Source organism: Pseudophryne corroboree, unplaced genomic scaffold (assembly GCF_028390025.1).
Source record: "Pseudophryne corroboree isolate aPseCor3 unplaced genomic scaffold, aPseCor3.hap2 scaffold_460, whole genome shotgun sequence".
Lineage (NCBI taxonomy): Eukaryota > Metazoa > Chordata > Amphibia > Anura > Myobatrachidae > Pseudophryne > Pseudophryne corroboree.
Window position 1 is genome coordinate 363,699 of NW_026970076.1, and position 22,186 is coordinate 385,884.

Genomic DNA, 22,186 nt, shown 5'->3' on the forward strand with positions numbered 1-22,186 from the left:
GCCCTGCCATCATCTGAAGCAAGAAGTGGTAACGAGGTGGAATTCAACCCTCTATATGCTTCAGAGGTTGGAGGAGCAGCAAAAGGCCATTCAAGCCTATACAATTGAGCACGATATAGGAGGTGGAATGCACCTGTCTCAAGCGCAGTGGAGAATGATTTCAACGTTGTGCAAGGTTCTGCTGCCCTTTGAACTTGCCACACGTGAAGTCAGTTCAGACACTGCCAGCCTGAGTCAGGTCATTCCCCTCATCAGGCTTTTGCAGAAGAAGCTGGAGACATTGAAGGAGGAGCTAAGACAGAGCGATTCCACTAGGCATGTGGGACTTGTGGATGGAGCCCTTAATTCGCTTAACAAGGATTCACGGGTGGTCAATCTGTTGAAATCAGAGCACTACATTTTGGCCACCGTGCTCGATCCTAGATTTAAAACCTACCTTGGATCTCTCTTTCCGGCAGACACAAGTCTGCTGGGGTTCAAAGACCTGCTGGTGAGAAAATTGTCAAGTCAAGCGGAACGCGACCTGTCAACATCTCCTCCTTCACATTCTCCCGCAACTGGGGGTGCGAGGAAAAGGCTCAGAATTCCGAGCCCACCTGCTGGCGGTGATGCAGGGCAGTCTGGAGCGACTGCTGATGCTGACATCTGGTCCGGACTGAAGGACCTGCCAACGATTACGGACATGTCGTCTACTGGCACTGCATATGATTCTCTCCCCATTGAAAGAATGGTGGAGGATTATATGAGTGACCGCATCCAAGTAGGCACGTCAGACGGTCCGTACTTATACTGGCAGGAAAAAGAGGCAATTTGGAGGCCCTTGCACAAACTGGCTTTATTCTACCTAAGTTGCCCTCCCACAAGTGTGTACTCCGAAAGAGTGTTTAGTGCCGCCGCTCACCTTGTCAGCAATCGGCGTACGAGGTTACATCCAGAAAATGTGGAGAAGATGATGTTCATTAAAATGAATTATAATCAATTCCTCCGTGGAGACATTGACCAGCAGCAATTGCCTCCACAAAGTACACAGGGAGCTGAGATGGTGGATTCCAGTGGGGACGAATTGATAATCTGTGAGGAGGGGGATGTACACGGTGATATATCGGAGGATGATGATGAGGTGGACATCTTGCCTCTGTAGAGCCAGTTTGTGCAAGGAGAGATTAATTGCTTCTTTTTTGGTGGGGGTCCAAACCAACCCGTCATTTCAGTCACAGTCGTGTGGCAGACCCTGTCACTGAAATGATGGGTTGGTTAAAGTGTGCATGTCCTGTTTATACAACATAAGGGTGGGTGGGAGGGCCCCAAGGACAATTCCATCTTGCACCTCTTTTTTCTTTAATTTTTCTTTGCGTCATGTGCTGTTTGGGGAGTATTGTTTTGAAGGGCCATCCTGCGTGACACTGCAGTGCCACTCCTAGATGGGCCAGGTTTTTGTGTCGGCCACTAGGGTCGCTTAGCTTACTCACACAGCTACCTCATTGCGCCTCTTTTTTTTCTTCTTTGCGTCATGTGCTGTTTGGGGAGTGTTTTTTGAAGGGCCATCCTGCGTGACACTGCAGTGCCACTCCTAGATGGGCCAGGTGTTTTTGTCGGCCACTAGGGTCGCTTAGCTTACTCACGCAGCTACCTCATTGCGCCTCTTTTTTTCTTTGCGTCATGTGCTGTTTGGGGAGTAGTTTTTTGAAGGGCCAGCCTGCGTGACACTGCAGTGCCACTCCTAGATGGGCCAGGTGTTTGTGTCGGCCACTAGGGTCGCTTAGCTTACTCACACAGCTACCTCATTGCGCCTCTTTTTTTCTTTGCGTCATGTGATGTTTGGGGGGTGTTTTTTGGAAGGGCCATCCTGCGTGACACTGCAGTGCCACTCCTAGATGGGCCAGGTGTTTGTGTCGGCCACTTGGGTCATTGAGCTTAGTCACACAGCTACCTCATTGCGTCTCTTTTTTTCTTTGCGTCATGTGCTGTTTGGGGAGTGTTTTTTGGAAGGGCCATCCTGCGTGACACTGCAGTGCCACTCCTAGATGGGCCAGGTGTTTGTGTCGGCCACTTGGGTCGCTTAGCTTTGTCATCCAGCGACCTCGGTGCAAATTTTAGGACTAAAAATAATATTGTGAGGTGTGAGGTGTTCAGAATAGACTGAAAATGAGTGGAAATTATGGTTTTTGAGGTTAATAATACTTTGGGATCAAAATGACCCCCAAATTCTATGATTTAAGCTGTTTTTTAGGGTTTTTTGAAAAAAACACCCGAATCCAAAACACACCCGAATCCGACAAAAAAAATTCGGTGAGGTTTTGCCAAAACGTGTTCGAACCCAAAACACGGCCGCGGAACCGAACCCAAAACCAAAACACAAAATCTGAAAAATTTCAAGTGCACATCCCTAGTGTAAACTCATTGCACAAAAGATTAGACAAGGCTGAAGCTTCGGGACAGTCAGGGTCTCAACCCATGCCTGATCCTATGTCGCAGGGACTGTCAGGGTCTCATAAGCGCCCACTATCCCAGATTGTTGACACAGATACTGACACGGATTCTGACTCCAGTGTCGATTACGATGATGCAAAGTTACAGCCAAAATTGGCAAAATCCATTCGATATATGATTATGGCAATAAAAGATGTTTTGCACATCACAGAGGAACCCCCTGTCCCTGACAAGAGGGTACATATGTACAAGGGAAAGAAGCCTGAGGTAACCATTCCCCCCTCACACGAGCTGAACGAGTTATGTGAAAAAGCTTGGGAATCTCCAGATAAAAGACTGCAGATTTCCAAAAGGATTCTTATGGCGTATCCTTTCCCATCAATGGATAGGTTAAGATGGGAATCCTCCCCTAGGGTGGACAAAGCATTAACACGCTTATCCAAGAAGGTAGCCCTCCCGTCCCAGGATACGGCTACCCTCAAAGAGTCTGCTGACCGCAAACAGGAGATAACCCTGAAGTCCATTTATACACATTCGGGTACCTTACTCAGACCGGCAATTGCGTCGGCCTGGGTGTGTAGTGTTGTAGCAGCATGGACGGATACCTTATCTGAGGGGATTGATACCCTAGATAAGGATACTATTTTATTGACCCTGGGGCATATAAGAGATGCTGTCCTATATATGTGTGTATGCAAAGTACAGGTGGTGCTGCAGGGCTCACACCCTTTTACTTGTCTTGTAGAGCAACTCTGGAGCTGTTACTGGATCCATCTGCTGCAGGCCTTCCCCCAGGAATGCTTGCACTAGTTGTTGCATTTGGTTTGTTGTTTGGGGGTGCTTCAGTATTAGGCAGCCTTCTGCCCTCCCACATTCATCTGAAAATGTGTTCTCCCTGCAGTTGTTGTCCCCAGATGAGAGTTCCCTTGTGCTTCCTCAGTTGAATCTCCTTAACTTGACGGGGGTGTGCCCGAGCAGCCGCCCTCCACAGCCCTATCCCAACACATACTTATCTTGCATATGAGATCTCTTGATCATGAAGATAGTTCTCACAGGGTGAGGTTCATCCATTACATTTTAAAGTAGGAAGGTACAAATTACATATTCAAATTACATATATGTGCTGGATTCAAATGTTTTCTCCCCTTCCTTTCTCAATTGTGCCCATCAGCAGCTATTCTAATGTTGCTGCCAATGGTTGTGACACATTTTTTTCTTCTGTGGGGTACACTGGACTCCACAAGGATTCACATTGGGGTGTAGAGTAGGATCTTGATCTGAGGCACCAACAAGCTCAAAGCTTTTGACTGTTCCCAAGATACTCAGCGCCCCCTCCTCTATAACCTCGCTTCCATGAACAGGGAGCTCAGTTTGTAGTTGGTGCCTTCAGTAGCAGGCCACTTAACAGGGGGCTGCCTCAGGCATCCTATTCTTAGCTATTAGTTTTGACAAGAAAATAAGTACTTTTTTAATAAGAATCTACAAGGGCTGCAGCAGGCTAGGTCTAATAGATATATTTACAGCAGCTCCATCACTCCCAGCGGCACAGTATACTCCCGTGCCCCGGTTGCTGGGTCACTGCAGCGGAGGCTCCGGTTTCTTCCTAAGGTCAGTCACACACACACCGCCCTCCGGGATCACGAGGCCGCTGATGAAAGGGTGGTAAGGGGCTTCTGTGCCCACACTATACCGTGATCCAGCGTGGCTGTAGGGGGCGGGCCGTGTGCGCACTGGCGTGGACACTGATTACTGGGCAGCTGCTCCACTAGCCACCAGGGACAGTTAAGGAGCACGGCTCTGGGGGTTTTTCTCCTATATTAACCCCATTTTGTACTACCCGCAGTGCGTTGTGATAGGTAATAGGGCCTGATTCAGGTTGGATTGCAATCGCAATAAGCAATCCAACTGCAAAATTTGCTAAGAGCATACGCATCCGCCTGCAGATAATGCGATCGCCTCTGCCTGTCAATCGGTGCAGGGGGGGGGGGGGGCGAGGGGGGTCAACAACACTCCATTTCCAAGTCGGAGATGGAGCGGTGCGGGGGCAGGGTTTCAATATTGGGTCGGCAACGGAGAAACAGGAGGCGTGGTCAGAGCGGCTGCATGACATCACATGGGCCGGACTCCGCCAGTGGAGCCCCAGCAACATGCAGTAGATTTTGTAGAGGCCGGGGAGGACTTCTGTTCCTGGGAACTAGCTGTGTTGTGCAGCTTTTTTCCTCTGCCCCTACCTCTGGCAAGAAAGGACGCACCTCGCACTTTCTTGTTTCTTTGTGACCGAAAGGACTGCATTTGATAATGCGGAGCTTTCTTATGCTGTGAGGGAACATAAGGTAAAAAAATTGATTTTCCAGCTGTAGCTGTGCGTGTTAATGCTTTGTCCATCCTAGGGGAGGATTCCCATCGTAACCTATCCGTTGATGGGAAAGGATACGCCATAAGAATCTTTTTGGAAATCTGCAGTCTTTTATCTGGAGATTCCCAAGCTTTTTCACATAACTCGTTCAGCTCGTGTGAGGGGGGAAAGGTTACCTCAGGCTTCTTTCCCTTGTACATATGTACCCTCTTGTCAGGGACAGGGGGTTCCTCTGTGATGTGCAAAACATCTTTTATTGCCATAATCCTATATCGAATGGATTTTGCCAATTTTGGCTGTAACTTTGCATCAACGTAATCGACACTGGAGTCAGAATCCGTGTCGGTATCTGTGTCAACAATCTGGGATAGTGGGCGCTTATGAGACCCTGACAGTCCCTGCGACATAGGATCAGGCATGGGTTGAGACCCTGACTGTCCCAAAGCTTCAGCCTTGTCTAATCTTTTGTGCAATGAGTTTACACTAGCATTTAAAACATTCCACATATCCATCCAATCAGGTGTCGGCGGAGACACCACATTCATTTGCTCCTGCTCCTCTCTAATATAGCCTTCTTCCTCAGACATGTCGACACACGTGTACCGACACACCACACACACAGGGAATGCTTTTTCTGAAGACAGTTTCCCCACAAGGCCCATTGGAGAGACAGAGAGAGAGAGTATGCCAGCACACACCCCAGCGCTATATAACCCAGGAATAACACAGTAACTTAATGTTTGTCCAGTAGCGCTGCTGTATGTAATTTGCGCCTAATTATGTGCCCCCCCTCTCTTTTCAACCCTCTTGTCTACCGTGGTATAAGCAGGGGAGAGTCCGGGCAGCTTCCTCTCAGCGGTGCTGTGGAGAAAAAATGGCGCTGGTGAGTGCTGAGGGAGAAGCCCCGCCCCCTCGGTTGCGGGCTTCTGTCCCGCTTAAACTGTAAAATTGGCAGGGGCTCATACATATACAGTGCCCAGCTGTATATATGTTATATTTTTGCCAAAAAGAGGTTTATATTGCTGCCCAGGGTGCCCCCCCTGCGCCCTGCACCCTTACAGTGACCGGAGTATGTGAGGTGTATGGGATCAATGGTGCACAGCTGCAGTGCTGTGCATTACCTCAGTGAAGATCATGAACTCTTCTGCCGCCTCTGAAGTCTTCTTTTCTTCTCATACTCACCCGGCTTCTATCTTCTGAATCTGCGAGGGGGACGGCGGCGCGGCTCTGGGATGGACGGCGAGGGTGAGATCCTGCGTACCAATCCCTCTGGAGCTAATGGTGTCCAGTAGCCTAAGAAGCAGGACCTTGCAACTCAGAGAGTAGGGCTGCTTCTCTCCCCTCAGTCCCTCGATGCAGGGAGTCTGTTGCCAGCAGTGCTCCCTGAAAATTAAAAACTTAACAAAATACTTTCTGTCAGAAAGCTCAGGAGAGCTCCTGAAAAGCACCCAGTCTCCACTGGGCACAGTATCAACCTGAGGTATGGAGGAGGGGCATAGAGGGAGGAGCCAGTGCACACCCAGAACTAGAGTCTTTCTTAAAGTGCCCATGTCTCCTGCTATCCCCATGGTCCTTACGGAGTCCCCAGCATACTCTAGGACATTAGAGAAACTAGAATTTTAATACCTACCGGTAAATCCTTTTCTCTTAGTCCGTAGAGGATGCTGGGCACCCGTCCCAGTGTGTACTGTGTCTGCTGTTATTAAATGGCCCTTAACTCCAGAATATTTATGTGGAGACAACTTTCCTGACTTGACCATCTTCCTTGGACGTTTTCCCCCTGTGTGACTGCTCCCCACCTCGAAAGGGTTGCATCCGTGGTCCCTAGGATCCAGTCCTGGATCCCGAACCATCGCCCCTCTAGGAGGTGAGAACTGTGCAGCCACCAATGGAGTGAGATTCTGGTCTTGGAAGACAGGATTATCCTCCGGTGCATGTGTAGGTGGGATCCGGACCACTTGTCCAACAGGTCCCACTGGAACACTCTGGCATGGAACCTGCCAAACTGAATGGCCTCGTAGGCCGCAACCATCTTCCCCAGCAACCGAATGCATTGATGGATTAACACTCTTGCTGGTTTCTGAATTAGTTTGACCAGACTCTGGATCTCCATAGCCTTTCCACTGGAGGAAAACCTCTTCTGTGTCCAGTATCACTCCCAAAAACAACAACCGCGTCATTGGGACCAACTGCGATTTTGGCAAGTTTAGGAGCCAACCATGTTGTTGAAGAACTGTCAGGGAGAGTGCAATGTTTTGCACCAACTGGTCCCTGGATCTCGCCTTTATCAGGAGAACATCCAAGTACGGGATAATTGTGACTCCTTGTTTGCGAAGGAGAACCATCATTTCCGCCATCACCCTGGTGAAAATCCTCGGAGCCGTGGACAGACCAAATGGCATCGTCTGAAATTAGTAATGACAATCCTGAATTGCAAACCTCAGGTAGCTTGATGCAGTGGCTAAATGGGAACATGTAAGTAGGCATCCTTTAAGTTTACCAAAACCATGAAATCTCCTTCCTCCGGACTGGAGATCACTACCGTGAGAGATTCCATCTTGAAATTGAATTTCTTTAGGTAGAAATTGAGGGATTTCAGATTTCAGATTGGTCTGACTGAGCCGTCCGGCTTCGGGACCACGAAGAGGCTTGAATAAAAACCTTCTCCCTGCTGACTAAGGCTGATTTGAACAATCGGTGAGGGGGAACGTCTTGAAACCCCAGTTTGTACCCTTGGGACACTATTTGTAAAACCCATGAGTCCAGGTCCGAATGAATCCAGAACTGACTGAAGAGCTTTAGACGTGCCCCCACTGGTGCGGGCACCTGCAAGAAAGCCCTAGCGTCATGCAGTGGATTTGGCAGAAGCAGAGGACAATCTCTGCTCCTGCAATCTTGAAGAGGCTACAGACCTCTTCCCTCTTCTCCTTCCTCTACCTGCAAAGAAAGGGGAATCTTAACTTCTTGCATATCTATTGGGCCGAAATGACTGCATCAGATAATGATGCGTCTTTATCCGTTGAGAGGGAACATAGTGCAAGAAGGTTGACTTACCTGCGGGAGCTGCCGAGATCAAATTAACTAGGCCGGCGCCAAACAAGGCTTCACCTTCATAGGGAAGAGACTCCCTTTCTTCTTGGAGTCAGCATCAGCATTTCCTTGGTGAATCCAGATATACAGGTAATGGGGGGAAGGGGATGTGTTCTGCACCAGCTATTAAATTCTAAATATTTGTATGAAGAGGCCCCAATAAATGTCCATCAGTTATATTAAATATTAATTGTAGGACGTTCGGGGGTGCTACCAGAGACAAGTAATGTTATGCAGGAAAGGAGAAGAGAAAAGAATGTCTCTTTTGCTGGCGCACAAATGATGATTTAAAAATTAACTTTTAATAAATTTGTTAAAATTGTCTAAACACGAAATAAAGTACAATAAGTTTGTATAATGTAATTATCATATATAATAAATGGAAATACATTTATTAATATCAAGGTTCGCTACCTGTGTTGTGTCTTTATTATTGATCCAAATTGACTATATCAATTAGTCTGATACTGAATTACTGGACACTATGTAATATTAGTTGAATGTATATTAGTAATTCACTTGACAAATGTCAGAACTTGGCAATAGTTCTACATATCATACACTTACAGCACTCTTTCCACAATATTTTCCCTTTATTCCAGATCAAATGGTATAATCCCCCATAGTAATTATTCCTGTTATAGTATAGTACAGTATGGTTGCTGGGGACGTCTTTAATGAAAAGAGAGGGAACATCTAATGTGTCTCCTTATGGGTAAAATACTTGCAAGCTAAGTGCTATGAATAGCATCAGCATGTAGATAAATGCTGAGTGTTAGGTGAGTAATGCAGATAAATAGGGATATCTAATAATTCTATAGAATAGTGGGTGAATTATTAGATATCCCTATTTATCTGCACCTCTAAGCACACTATTTGACTGTCCACACCCTGCTGTGCCTATTACCCATCTCCTCCACCACCCTCAACACTGACCCACACATCATTCACCCACAAAGATACAATAAAGGTAGTTTGGATAAATTAGCTAAATGAAATGGATTTAACCAATTTATCTAAATGACCATTTTTGGATGTTTTCCAGTGTTTGGGAGCAAATGGTCAATTGTCATTTGCTGCCACATATTAGCATAATTTTGTTTCAACTAGAAAAAATAAATGGACAGATAATCTAAGTGTGGATCCAGTTTAATGCTGATTTCAGAGCCAACTATAGACTTGATTGAGGTACTGTGTCCTCGGTACCAAATACCAATTAAAATAATATTGTGAGGTGTGAGGTGTTCAAAAAAGACTGAAAATGAGTGGAAATTATGGTTATTGAGGTTAATAATACTATGGGATCAAAATGACCCCCAAATTCTATGATTTAAGCTGTTTTTTAGGGTTTTTTGAAAAAAACACCCGAATCCAAAACACACCCGAATCCGACAAAAAAATTTCGGTGAGGTTTTGCCAAAACGCGTCCGAACCCAAAACACGGCCGCGGAACCGAACCCAAAACCAAAACACAAAACCCGAAAAATTTCCGGTGCACATCACTACTTAATTAGAACTTCGGTCAATGTGAATTAACCATTGGACTCAACCATGGTTATCCTTAAAACCCAGGGGTCTATTTAAGATCGATCTTAATCGATGTTGGGCTTCCAGGTTGAAAAAAACACACATTTACTAACATTTTAAAATTTATATAAAAAATCATCTGTTCGTAAATGCAGTGCACATGGTTTTGCCCAACTGCTAACAAAAATCCTGCTGCGATCAACTCAGAATTACCCCCCATGTGCACTGCAGGGAAGGCAGATTTAACATGTGCAGAGAGAGGCCCTCATTCCGAGTTGATCGCTCGCAAGCTGCTTTTAGCATCATTGCACACGCTAAGCCGCCGCCTACTGGGAGTGAATCTTAGCATCTTAAAATTGCGAAAGAAAGATTCGCAATATTGCGAAAAGACATCTCTGTGCAGTTTCTGAATAGCTCGAGACTTACTCTGCCAGTGCGATCAGTTCAGTGCTTGTCGTTCCTGGTTTGACGTCACAAACACACCCAGCGTTCGCCCAGACACTCCTCCGTTTCTCCAGCCACTCCCGCGTTTTTCCCAGAAACGGTAGCGTTTTTTCCCACACGCCCATAAAATGACCAGTTTCCGCCCAGAAACACCCACTTCCTGTCAATCACACTCCGATCACCAGAACGAAGAAAAAACCTCGTAATGCCGTGAGTAAAATTCCTAACTGTATAGCAAATTTACTTGGCGCAGTCACAGTGCGAACATTGCGCATGCGCAATAATCGGAAAATCGCTGCGATGCGAAGAAAATTACCGAGCGAACAACTCGGAATGACCACCAGAGTTAGATTTGGGTGTGGTGTGTTCAATCTGCAATCTGATTTGCAGTGTAAAAATAAAGCAGTCAGTATTTACCATGCACAGAAACAAATTAACTCACCCAAATCTAACTCTTTCAGCACATGTTATATCTGCCTCCCCTGCAGTACACATGGTTTTGCCCAACTGCTAACAAAATTCCTGCTGCGATCAACTTGGAATTACCCCCATCGATTGATGTTTTCACACTGCTCGTTCCAACCGCAAAAACTATGAAGAGGATGGGGGCATATACGCAGGGTCCATCCTGTGCATGTGCCTACATTTTCTCCGGGTGCCCCGCAGAAAATGCGAATGCCTCTGCCTGTCAATCAGTAGAGGGCGTACCTTCGCAGGTATATCGCGATCGTGAGCCATGTCTCCCATTTTTGTCATTATAGGTGCTCTGTGAGCTGCTGACCATGCCCCAGCCCCTCTGTCTCCCGTGAATAGACATTGTGGCTTATTCAGACCAGATCGCTTCAATTTATTTTCACCCAGCGGGCAATCAGGTCTGCACTGCACATGCGTATGCGCCACAATGCGTAGGTGCGACGGTCCGGAGATCACAAGAAGATTGAGAAGAAGAGGGTGTTTGTGTGGGTGGCAACTGAATGTTTCTAGGGAGTGTCCGGAAAAACACTGGAGGGACCCGGCGTTTTGTGGGAGGATTTGTGACGTCACCTCAATGGCTGAGTAAGTGCTGAGCTGTGCAGCTCTTGTGCACATGTGATCACACACCTGCACAGCAAATTTTCCCTTCCGCTGTAGGCGTCAACTACCTGAGCACAGGGATGCAAAAAACACACCCTAGCGATCAGGTCTGAATTACCCACAATGTGCATATTTGCAGAGCAACAAGCTACAGGGAGCCTTCCACCCCCCCCTTCCCCATGACTATGGGACACTGGGGGGGGGGGGGGTTGTTTGGGTTAGCTGGACATTCCCAAAAAAGTGACTGTCCTGCAAAAATTGGGTTAGTTGGGAGGTATGTGCAAATACATTTATTGTTTTGCATGCAGGGTAAATACTGGCTTCTTTGACATTTAGCCACAAATGCTGCACAGTTGAATTACAGTATTACACTGCAATTAACAGTTATGCTAGGACATTCCTTCTCCCAAAATCTACCTCTCTCTGCATGTTACATCTGTCCCACAGTGGCGTGCGGTGAGGTCAGTGGCTAGTGAGGCACTACAGCCATAATGTCCGCTGAATTCTGCCGATGACCCTTAGCCAATGCCCGCTACTGCCTCTGAGCCGATACCCACTGCCACCGCCAATGGCTTACAAACTCTCCCACAATCAACTGACCCAGCCCTCCACCACTAATTTCTATCTCAGTCCGATGCCGCCAATGCCCTGCTCATTGTTCTTGTGATATATTGTAAATTTTTAAAGAAAAAAAAAATGAGTGTTTGGGACTGGGAAGGGTGAGGGAGGAGGACATGAATGCACTTTTGTTGTCCAGGGCTTCCATTAACTTAAAGGAGAAGGGTCTGAATGGGTTAAAAAAAAATGTGTGAGGTCCCCCCTCCTTAGTATAACCAGCCTCTTTGAGCCGGTCCTGGTTATTTAAATACTGGGGGGAAAAATGGACAGAGGTTCCCCGTATTTAGACAACCAGCACCGGGCTCTTAGACGGGTCCTGGTTCCAAAAATACGTGGGACAAAAGATGTAGGGGTCCCCCATATTTTTAAAACCAGCACCGGGCTCCACTAGCCAGAGAGATAATGCCACAGACGGGGGACACTTTTATGTAGGTCCCTGCGGCCCTGGCATTACCCCTCCAACTAGTCACCCCTGGCCGGGGTTCCCTGGAGGAGTGGGGACCCCTTAAATCAAGAGGTTCCTCCCCTCGAGGCACCCAAGGGCCAGGGGTGAAGCCCGAGGCTGTCCCCAGCACCCCTGGGTGGTGGGTGCCGGGCTGATAGCCATAAGTGTAAAAAAAGAACATTGTTTTTTTGTTGTGGAAGTACAAGGCCCAGCAAGCCTCCCCCACTTGCTGGTACTTGGAGAACCTCAAGTACCAGCAGGCGGGGAAATAACGGGCTCGCTGGTACCTGTAGTTCTACAACAACAAAAAAATACCCAAATAAAAACACAAACACACACACCGTGACAGTAAAATTATTGAGACAGGCTGTAGCATGTGGATGCATGTAACCCTATAAAAGTGATGGATTGGGTGACTATTACAATACCCACTGTTGCTGTCTGAAAAATGATGGATTTATAGATTGCTCTGCCGAGATATGTTTTTTTTCTAAAATGCACCACAGGTATGGATGGATAGTATACTTGATGACACAGAGGTAGGTAGAGCAGTGGCCTACTGTACCGTACTGCTATATATTATATTATTTATTATTATTATTATCCTTTATTTATATGGCGCCACAAGGGTTCCGCAGCACCCAATTACAGAGTACATAAACAAATAATCAAACAGGAAAACAGCAACTTACAGTTGATGACAATATAGGACAAGTACAGGGTAAATAAACATAGCTACATCAGCAGATGACACTGGAATAAGTATCAGGTGGCAGAAGACTGCTGGATTTGGTGCAGCTGAAGATTATTAAAGTAAGAAAAGAGTAAGCACATGAGGGAAGAGGGCCCTGCTCGTGAGAGCTTACATTCTAAAGGGGAGGGGTAGACAGACAGGGGTGAGACAGATGGGGTACATAGAGAGCGTGGAACAGAGGTTTAGGATGAGATTTGGCTGGGTTTGGTGAAGAAGTGGGTCTTGAGAGCCCATTTGAAGTTTTGTAGAGAGGTGGAGAGTCTGAGGGGGAGAGGTAGGGAATTCCAGAGAAGTGGTGCAGCACGTGAAAAATCTTGGAGGTAGGAGTGGGAGGAAGTAATCCGTAGGCAGGAGAGTCGGCGTGCATTAGCAGAGCGAAGAGGACGGGTGGGAGTGTAAAGCGAGATAAGATCAGAGATGTAGATGGGAGAGGAGTGGTTAGGGGCTTTGTAAGCAAGTGTGAGAAGCTTGAAATGGATTCTGAAAGGGAAGGGGAGCCAGGGAAGGACTAGTAAGAGAGGAGAGGTGGACGTAGTGCATTTGGTGAGGAAAATGAGCCGGGCAGCAGCATTGACGATATATTGGAGTGGAGAGAGGTATTTGTCAGGAATGCCAGTCAGGAGGAGATTACAGTAGTCCAGTCTGGAGATGACCAGTGAGTGGATAAGAGTCTTAGTAGCATCCTGGGTCAGAAAGGGTCTGATCCTGGAAATATTTTTTAGATGAAAACGGCAGGTTTGTAAGAGGTGCTGAATGTGTGGTTTGAAGGAGAGGGAGGAGTCAAGGATTACTCCAAGACAGCGCACTTGGGGGGTAGAGGAGATAGTAGTGCCATCAATAGATAATGAGATTGTAGGAGGTGAGGTTATGCGGGAGGGAGGGAAGATGATCAGCTCGATCTTAGACATGTTAAGTTTAAGAAAGCGCTGGGACATCCAGGAAGAGATAGCAGAGAGACAGTTGGAGATACGAGTGAGGAGAGTAGGGGAGAGGTCTGGAGAGGAAAGATAGATTTGAGTGTCATCAGCATAGAGATGATATTGGAAACCAAAAGAACTAATGAGCTTACCTAGTGAGGACGTATAGAGAGAGAAGAGGACCAAGGACAGAACCTTGGGGTACCCCTACAGTTAGTGGAAGTGAGGGGGAGGTGGAGTCATGAGAGGAGACAGAGAATGAACGGTCAGAAAGGTAGGACGACAACCAAGAGAGGGCAGTGTTACGCAGACCAATGGAGTGAAGGATTTGCAGTAGGAGAGGATGGTCCACAGTGTCAAAAGCAGCAGAGAGATCAAGTAGAATAAGTAGAGAGTAGTGTCCCTTAGATTTAGCAGCATGGAGGTCATTGCATACTTTTGTAAGGGCAGTTTCAGTGGAGTGGAGAGGACGGAAGCCAGACTGGAATGGGTCAAGCAGTGAGTGTGAGGAAAGAAAGGAAGTAAGGCGGTTGTAGACAATACGCTCAAGGAGTTTGGAGGCAAAAGGGAGAAGAGAGATGGGTCGGTAGTTGGAGAGAGTGTTTGGATCAAGGGTAGGTTTTTTAAGAATAGGAGAGATGAGAGCGTGGTTGAAGGCAGAGGGGACAGTGCCTGATGAGAGGGAGAGATTGAGAAGGTGGGAAAGATGGGAACAAGCAGAAGAAGAGATGTGGCAGAGGAGGCGGGAGGGGATAGGGTCAAGTGGGGAGGTGGTGAGGGGACAGGAACGAATGAGGGCCATGACTTCCTCTCCAGATGCATGGGAGAAAGATGACAGAGTTGGTGCGAGGGATGGGGAGGGTTGGTAAGGGATGGGAGAAGGCTGGTTACTGATAGTCTGGTGTGATGTGATGTCAGCTCTGGTAAAAGTCAGATTTCTTTGTCTCAGATCTTCCTCTAGCCTTGTTCTTATTTCGAGAGTTCCCTTGTGCTGCCTCAGTTGGATCTCCTTCACTTGACAGGGGGGTGCCCGAGCAGCGACCCTCCCCAGCTCTAGCCCAACTCCTACTAACCTGCCAGGTGAGATACTATAATCACGAAGGTGCTTCTCCCAGGGCAAGGCTCACCCATTGCACTCTGGGTGTGCTGCTCCTGCGATTTCCCCAAATGTGGGAAACTTGACTGCATAATTTGTGTTTCCCCTGGTCGGCTCTCGTATAATTCAGATCTCTTTGTCTCAGGTCTCTCTCCAGCCTAGTTTGCTGTCTGTTTCCACTTCTCTTTTCTTGAGCTGCTCCCTTCTATGCCCTTGCGCACTATCCTGACTTCTCCCGTCTGCTTACTTTGTGCCTTCCAACGCACAATGCGAACTACAGGTAGTGCTGCAGGTCCCACACCCTTTTATTTGCCTTACAGAGCAGCTCTGGAGCTGTTACAGTGCCCAGCTGCTGCAAGAAATCAGCTTGAATGCTTCGGGGCTGGGGCATAGCCAACATGAGCCCCACACCGAAGGAGGGTGGAGGTGTTTAATGCGAACTAGGGGTCATCCAAGCGCCGAAAAATGCTGCCATGCCCTGCACGCCCCTTTTCTCTTTTCATATGCAGACGAGGGTTGAAGCCAACTTTGACCCACTGCTTGGATGACATCACCATATGCAAATCCATCTGCTGCAGGCCTTCCCCCAGGAATGCTTGCACTAGTTGTTGCATTTGGTTTGTTGTTTGGGGGTGCTTCAGTATTAGGTAGCCTTCTGCCCTCCCATGTTCATCTGAAAATATGTGTTCTCCCTGCAGTTGTTGTCCCCAGATGAGAGTTCCCTTGTGCTGCCTCAGTTGAATCTCCTTTACTTGACAGAGATGTGCCTGAGCAGCGGCCCTCCCAAGCCCTATCCCAAATCATACTTATTTTGCATAGGAGATACCATGGTCATGAAGATTGTTCTCCCAGGGTGAGGTTCATTCATTGTATTCTGGGTATGCTGACCCGTATGATTTCCCCAAATGTGGGAAACTCGACTGCATTATTTGTGGTAGTGGGGGACTGTGTTTGTTCTTTCCTCTGGTCAGCTCTGGTAAAAGTCAGATTTATTTGTCTCAGATCTTCCTCTAGCCTTGTTCTTCTTTCGAGAGATTCCTTGTGCTGCCTCAGTTGGATCTCCTTCACTTGACAGGGGGGTGCCCGAGCAGCGACCCTCCCCAGCTCTAGCCCAACTCCTACTTACCTGCCAGGTGATATACTATGATCATGAAGGTGCTTCTCCCAGGGCAAGGCTCACTCATTGCACTCTGGGTGTGCTGCTCCTGTGATTTTTCCAAATGTGGGAAACTTGACTGCATAATTTGTTTTTCCCCTGGTCGGCTCTCGTATAATTCAGATCTCTTTGTCTCAGGTCTCTCTCCAGCCTAGTTTGCTGTCTGTTTCCACTTCTCTTTTCTTGAGCCGCTCCCTTCTATGCCCTTGCGCACTATCCTGACTTCTCCCGTCTGCTTAATTTGACTACAACCACCAATATATTCTGCTGCACTATATATATGCAAAGCTAATTCTGCTGGGTAATTACAACTGACTAAAACCACCAATATATTCTGCTGCACTATATCTATATTTGCAAAGCTAATTCTGCTGGGTAATTACAATTGACTACAACCACCAATATATTCTGCTGCACTATATCTATATATGCAAAGCTAATTCTGCTGAGTAATTACAATTGACTACAACCACCAATATATTCTGCTGCACTATATCTATATATGCAAAGCTAATTCTGCTGGGTAATGCAAATTGAAACATTATTGCATAGTATGTGATTTTGAAGTACTTTTTTAAAGTTTTGAATGATATAGACCCAGTTTAATCTTTGTGGAATGCCTGGTTGTTGTTTTTAAGGTAATTTATTGCCTGGCATTTGAGGGGGTGGGGTGTGGTTACAGATTTCAATTATTGGTTTCACTTGTAATAGTCTTCTACTTAAGTCCAATGGTGTAGGCTGTGCAAAGCCGTTTGGCTGTGCATTTATTGATCTAAGCATGCATTTTTATCAAAGCGTGATAAAATTGACACATAACAGCAGTGTTCAATCAGCATTAATTTATCTTCAGCTGATATCGATTGTGAATTGACGTTTCTTCTCTTCTTGTCACCTACAGGTAATTACAATTGACTACAACCACCAATATATTCTGCTGCACTATATCTATATATGCAAAGCTAATTCTGCTGGGTAATGCAAATTGAAACATTATTGCATAGTATGTGATTTTGAAGTACTTTTTTAAAGTTTTGAATGATATAGACCCAGTTTAGTCTTTGTGGAATGCCTGGTTGTTGTTTTTAAGGTAATTTATTGCCTGGCATTTGAGGGGGTGGGGTGTGGTTACAGATTTCAATTATTGGTTTCACTTGTAATAGTCTTCTACTTAAGTCCAATGGTGTAGGCTGTGCAAAGCCATTTGGCTGTGCATTTATTGATCTAAGCGTGCATTTTTATCAAACCGTGATAAAATTGACACATAACAGCAGTGTTCAATCAGCGTTCAATCGAAGTGAAAAAGAAGGAAAACAGAAGCACACCAATCTAACAAAACAAAGAAAACTGAAGAACTAATAACAAATGTGAGTCACTTACTCCTCAGATCACTCACCTCCTGATTGTTGCATCTGATTACATAGCACAGAACTACCTTACTTGGACATTTCATAAACCATCCATTTCACCTACAAATGCCTGTATCTGTATTATTGTAATTTTGTTTTTTAAGCACAGCTGCACCAATGCAATTTTACCTGCAAACACTTAAAACATCTAACATAATTACCATTGCTTCTTAAACCTCTCACAATCCTTTCATTTCTTACACTCCAAATACTTTTCTGCACCCACTTTATCTACGCTTTTGACTCATTTCATACTAAATCTACACCCCTTGAGCCTACACAGCTTTTCTCACCTGCATTTCTGCAATTCTTCTGCTCGGATTGCCTTACAGTCTCCTCTCCTACTTCCACTTTCCCTCAACCTATTTACCTACTTAACACTATGTCAAGGTTTTCTTATACTCCCCACATCACTAAGTGTCTACCTAATAATGTATCTTTAGCCTTCCCCCCTAGTCTCCTCCACCTCCTCCTCTCTCCCCTCCTCTGTCTCCCCTCCATCCCTCTGTTTCCTTCCCCCACCTTTCCTGTTACCCCACTTTCATTCACCTCTGCCCCATGGTCCTGCTACCCCACAACTCAGCCCTGCTCCCTCTCTCCCTTCCCTGTCACCTCCCCACACCCCCATCCACATCACACTGACCTCCCTCCCTGCCCACCTCCTGCAGTTTCCCCTCCTAGCTCAGGCACCCGTACCATCACTACTCTCTCATCATCCCTGCCCTCAAAGTTAATCCCACCTCATCGCTACAGCAACCCTGAAAATCTAATTCACATCTCTCCCACAAACTCATACCCCCTATCCTGTGCCCTCTGGAATGCCAGATCTGTTTATAACAAACTGGTCCCCACTCATGACCTTTTCATTTCCAACTCCCTACACCTACTAGCCATTACTGAAACTTGGATTACGCCCTCTGACACTACTTCTGCTGCTGCTCTCTCTGCTGGGGGCCTTACATTCACACACACACCCCGACCTGGGGGTCGCCATGGGGGTGGTGTTGGGGTCCTTTTACCTTCTAGTTACTCCTACCAACTCATACCACCAGAACCATCCCTTATATTCTTTACATTTGAGGTCCACGCCATATGCCTCTTCCAACCAGTTTATCTTAGAGTAGCTGTCATTTACCGCCCCCCTGGCACTGCTTCCAAATTAATCGACAACTTTGCTTCCTGGCTTCCTCACTTCCTCTCTTCTGACATTCCCACCATTATCCTAGGCGATTTCAACATCCCTATTGACATCCCCACACAATCCCCTGCCTCTAAACTCCTTAACCTCACCTCTTCACTTGGTCTCTCCCAGTGGACCTCCTCACCCTCCCATGTGAATGGGAGCTCACTGGATCTGGTCTTCACTCACCGCTGTGATATTTCTGATTTTTCCAACTCCCCATTTCCCCTCTCTGACCACCACCTGCTCTCCTTCAACCTATCTCTCTCGACTTCCCCATCTCTACCTCCTAAGGCTACCATCACTAAGCGTAACATTGAAGCTATTGACACCACATTCCTTTCCTCCCTGTTTGACTCACTTCTCTCTCCTATTCTCTCTCTCTCATGCCCTGAACAAGCCACTTCCACATACAATGCTTCCCTTACTTCTGCTCTTGACTCTGTTGCTCCACCAACCACTATTCACCCTCACAAATTAACACCTCAACCCTGGCACACCAAATGCACCAGATATCTGCAAAAATGCTCACGTACGGCTGAGCGACACTGGAGGAAATCACGCTCTAAGGCAGACTTCCTCCATTTCAAACTTATGCTCTCATCCTTCAGTGCTGCCCTTTCTCTTGCTAAACAGTCATACTTCAAGAACCTCATCTCCTCCCAGTCTTCCAACCCCCGGCGCCTCTTTGCCACTCTCAACTCACTCCTCTGCCCACCTCCACCTCGTCTCCCTTCCTCACTCTCTGCTCTTGACTTTGCCACTTACTTCACATCCAAAATTGACTCCATACGTCAGGACATCACATCACACCAGACTATCAGTAACCAGCCTTCTCCCAACCCTTACCAACCCTCCCCATCCCTCGCACCAACTCTGTCATCTTTCTCCCATGCATCTGGAGAGGAAGTCATGGCCCTCATTCGTTCCTGTCCCCTCACCACCTCCCCACTTGACCCAATCCCCTCCCGCCTCCTTTGCCACCTCTCTTCTTCTGCTTTTTCCCATCTTTCCCACCTTCTCAATCTCTCCCTCTCATCAGGCACTGTCCCCTCTGCCTTCAAGCACGCTCTCATCTCTCCTATTCTTAAAAAACCTACCCTTGATCCAAACACTCTCTCCAACTACCGACCCATCTCTCTCCTCCCTTTTGCCTCCAAACTCCTTGAGCGTATTGTCTACAACCGCCTTACTTCCTTTCTTTCCTCACACTCACTGCTTGACCCATTCCAGTCTGGCTTCCGTCCTCTCCACTCCACTGAAACTGCCCTTACAAAAGTATGCAATGACCTCCATGCTGCTAAATCTAAGGGACACTACTCTCTACTTATTCTACTTGATCTCTCTGCTGCTTTTGACACTGTGGACCATCCTCTCCTACTGCAAATCCTTCACTCCATTGGTCTGCGTAACACAGCCCTCTCTTGGTTGTCGTCCTAACTTTCTGACCGTTCATTCTCTGTCTCCTCTCATGACTCCACCTCCCCCTCACTTCCACTAACTGTAGGGGTACCCCAAGGTTCTGTCCTTGGTCCTCTTCTCTTCTCTCTCTATACGTCCTCACTAGGTAAGCTCATTAGTTCTTTTGGTTTCCAATATCATCTCTATGCTGATGACACTCAAATCTATCTTTCCTCTCCAGACCTCTCCCCTACTCTCCTCACTCGTATCTCCAACTGTATCTCTGCTATCTCTTCCTGGATGTCCCAGCGCTTTCTTAAACTTAACATGTCTAAGACCGAGCTGATCATCCTACCTCCCTCCCGCATAACCTCACCTCCTACAATCTCATTATCTATTGATGGCACTACTATCTCCTCTACCCCCCAAGTGCGCTGTCTTGGAGTAATCCTTGACTCCTCCCTCTCCTTCAAACCACACATTCAGCACCTCTCACAAACCTGCCGTTTTCATCTAAAAAATATTTCCAGGATCAGACCCTTTCTGACCCAGGATGCTACTAAGACTCTTATCCACTCACTGGTCATCTCCAGACTGGACTGCTGTAATCTCTTCCTGACTGGCATTCCTGACAAATACCTCTCTCCACTCCAATCTATCCTCAATGCTGCTTCCCGGCTCATTTTCCTCACCAAACGCACTACGTCCACCTCTCCTCTCTTACTAGTTCTTCACTGGCTCCCCTTCCCTTTCAGAATCCATTTCAAGCTTCTCACACTTGCTTACAAAGCCCTCACCCACTCCTCTCCCATCTACATCTCTGATCTTATCTCGCTTTACACTCCCACCCGCCCTCTTCGCTCTGCTAATGCACACCGACTCCTGCCTACGGATTACTTCCTCCCACTCCTACCTCCAAGATTTTTCACGTGCTGCACCACTTCTCTGGAATTCCCTATCTCTCCCCCTCAGACTCTCCACCTCTCTACAAAACTTCAAACGGGCTCTCAAGACCCACTTCTTCACCAAACCCAGCCAAATCTCATCCTAAACCTCTGTTCCACGCTCTCTATGTACCCCATCTGTCTCACCCCTGTCTGTCTACCCCTCCCTTTTAGAATGTAAGCTCTCACGAGCAGGGCCCTCTTCCCTCATGTGCTTACTCTTTTCTTACTTTAATAATCTTCAGCTGCACCAAATCCAGCAGTCTTCTGCCACCTGATACTTATTCCAGTGTCATCTGCTGATGTAGCTATGTTTATTTACCCTGTACTTGTCCTATATTGTTGTCAACTGTAAATTGCTGTTTTCCTGTTTGATTATTTGTTTATGTACTCTGTAATTGGGCACTGCGGAACCCTTGTGGCGCCATATAAATAAAGGATAATAATAATAATAATAAATAATATAATATATAGCAGTACGGTACAGTAGGCCACTGCTCTAAATACCTCTGTGTCGTCAAGTATACTATCCATCCATACCTGTGGTGCATTTTAGAAAAAAACATGTCTCGGCAGAGCAATCTATAAATCCATAATTTTTCAGACAGCAACAGTGGGTATTGTAATAGTCACCCAATCCATCACTTTTATAGGGTTACATGCACCCACATGCTACAGCCTGTCTCAATAATTTTACTGTCACGGTGTGTGTGTTTGTGTTTTTATTTGGGTATTTTTTGTTGTTGTAGAACTACAGGTACCAGCAAGCCCGTTATTTCCCCGCCTGCTGGTACTTGAGGTTCTCCAAGTACCAGCAAGCGGGGGAGGCTTGCTGGGCCTTGTAGTTCCACAACAACAAAAACAATATTCTTTTTTTACACACATGGCTATCAGCCCGGCACCCACCACCCAGGGGTGCTGGGGACAGCCTCGGGCTTCACCTCTGGCCCTTGGGTGCCTCGAGGGGAGGAACCTCTTGATTTAAGGGGTCCCCACTCCTCCAGGGAACCCCGGCCAGGGGTGACTAGTTGGAGGGGTAATGCCAGGGCCGCAGGGACCTACATAAAAGTGTCCCCTGTCTGTGGCATTATCTCTCTGGCTAGTGGAGCCCGGTGCTGGTTTTAAAAATATGGGGGACCCCTACATCTTTTGTCCCACGTATTTTTGGAACCTGGACCGTTCTAAGAGCCCGGTGCTGGTTGTCTAAATACGGGGAACCCCTGTCCAATTTTCCCCCCAGTATTTAAATAACCAGGACCAGCTCAAAGAGCCCGAGGCTGGTTATACTAAGGAGGGGGGACCTCACGCATTTTTTTTAACCCATTCAGACCCTTCTCCTTTAAGTTAA

The 22,186-nt window shown here is 46.9% G+C and overlaps 3 non-coding genes across 3 annotated transcripts; all 3 read left to right on the forward strand.

Annotated features, from left to right (window-relative positions):
- The first annotated feature begins 14,720 nt into the window (after positions 1-14,720).
- On the forward strand, positions 14,721-14,883 carry LOC135027155 (U1 spliceosomal RNA). The gene has a single exon (XR_010223669.1). It is a non-coding gene; the product is annotated as a U1 spliceosomal RNA (small nuclear RNA).
- Positions 14,884-15,553: 670 nt separating this feature from the next.
- LOC135027139 (U1 spliceosomal RNA) lies at positions 15,554-15,717 on the forward strand. Its single transcript, XR_010223654.1, has one exon. It is a non-coding gene; the product is annotated as a U1 spliceosomal RNA (small nuclear RNA).
- Positions 15,718-15,869: 152 nt separating this feature from the next.
- LOC135027125 (U1 spliceosomal RNA) lies at positions 15,870-16,032 on the forward strand. The gene has a single exon (XR_010223640.1). It is a non-coding gene; the product is annotated as a U1 spliceosomal RNA (small nuclear RNA).
- The last annotated feature ends 6,154 nt before the right edge of the window (positions 16,033-22,186 follow it).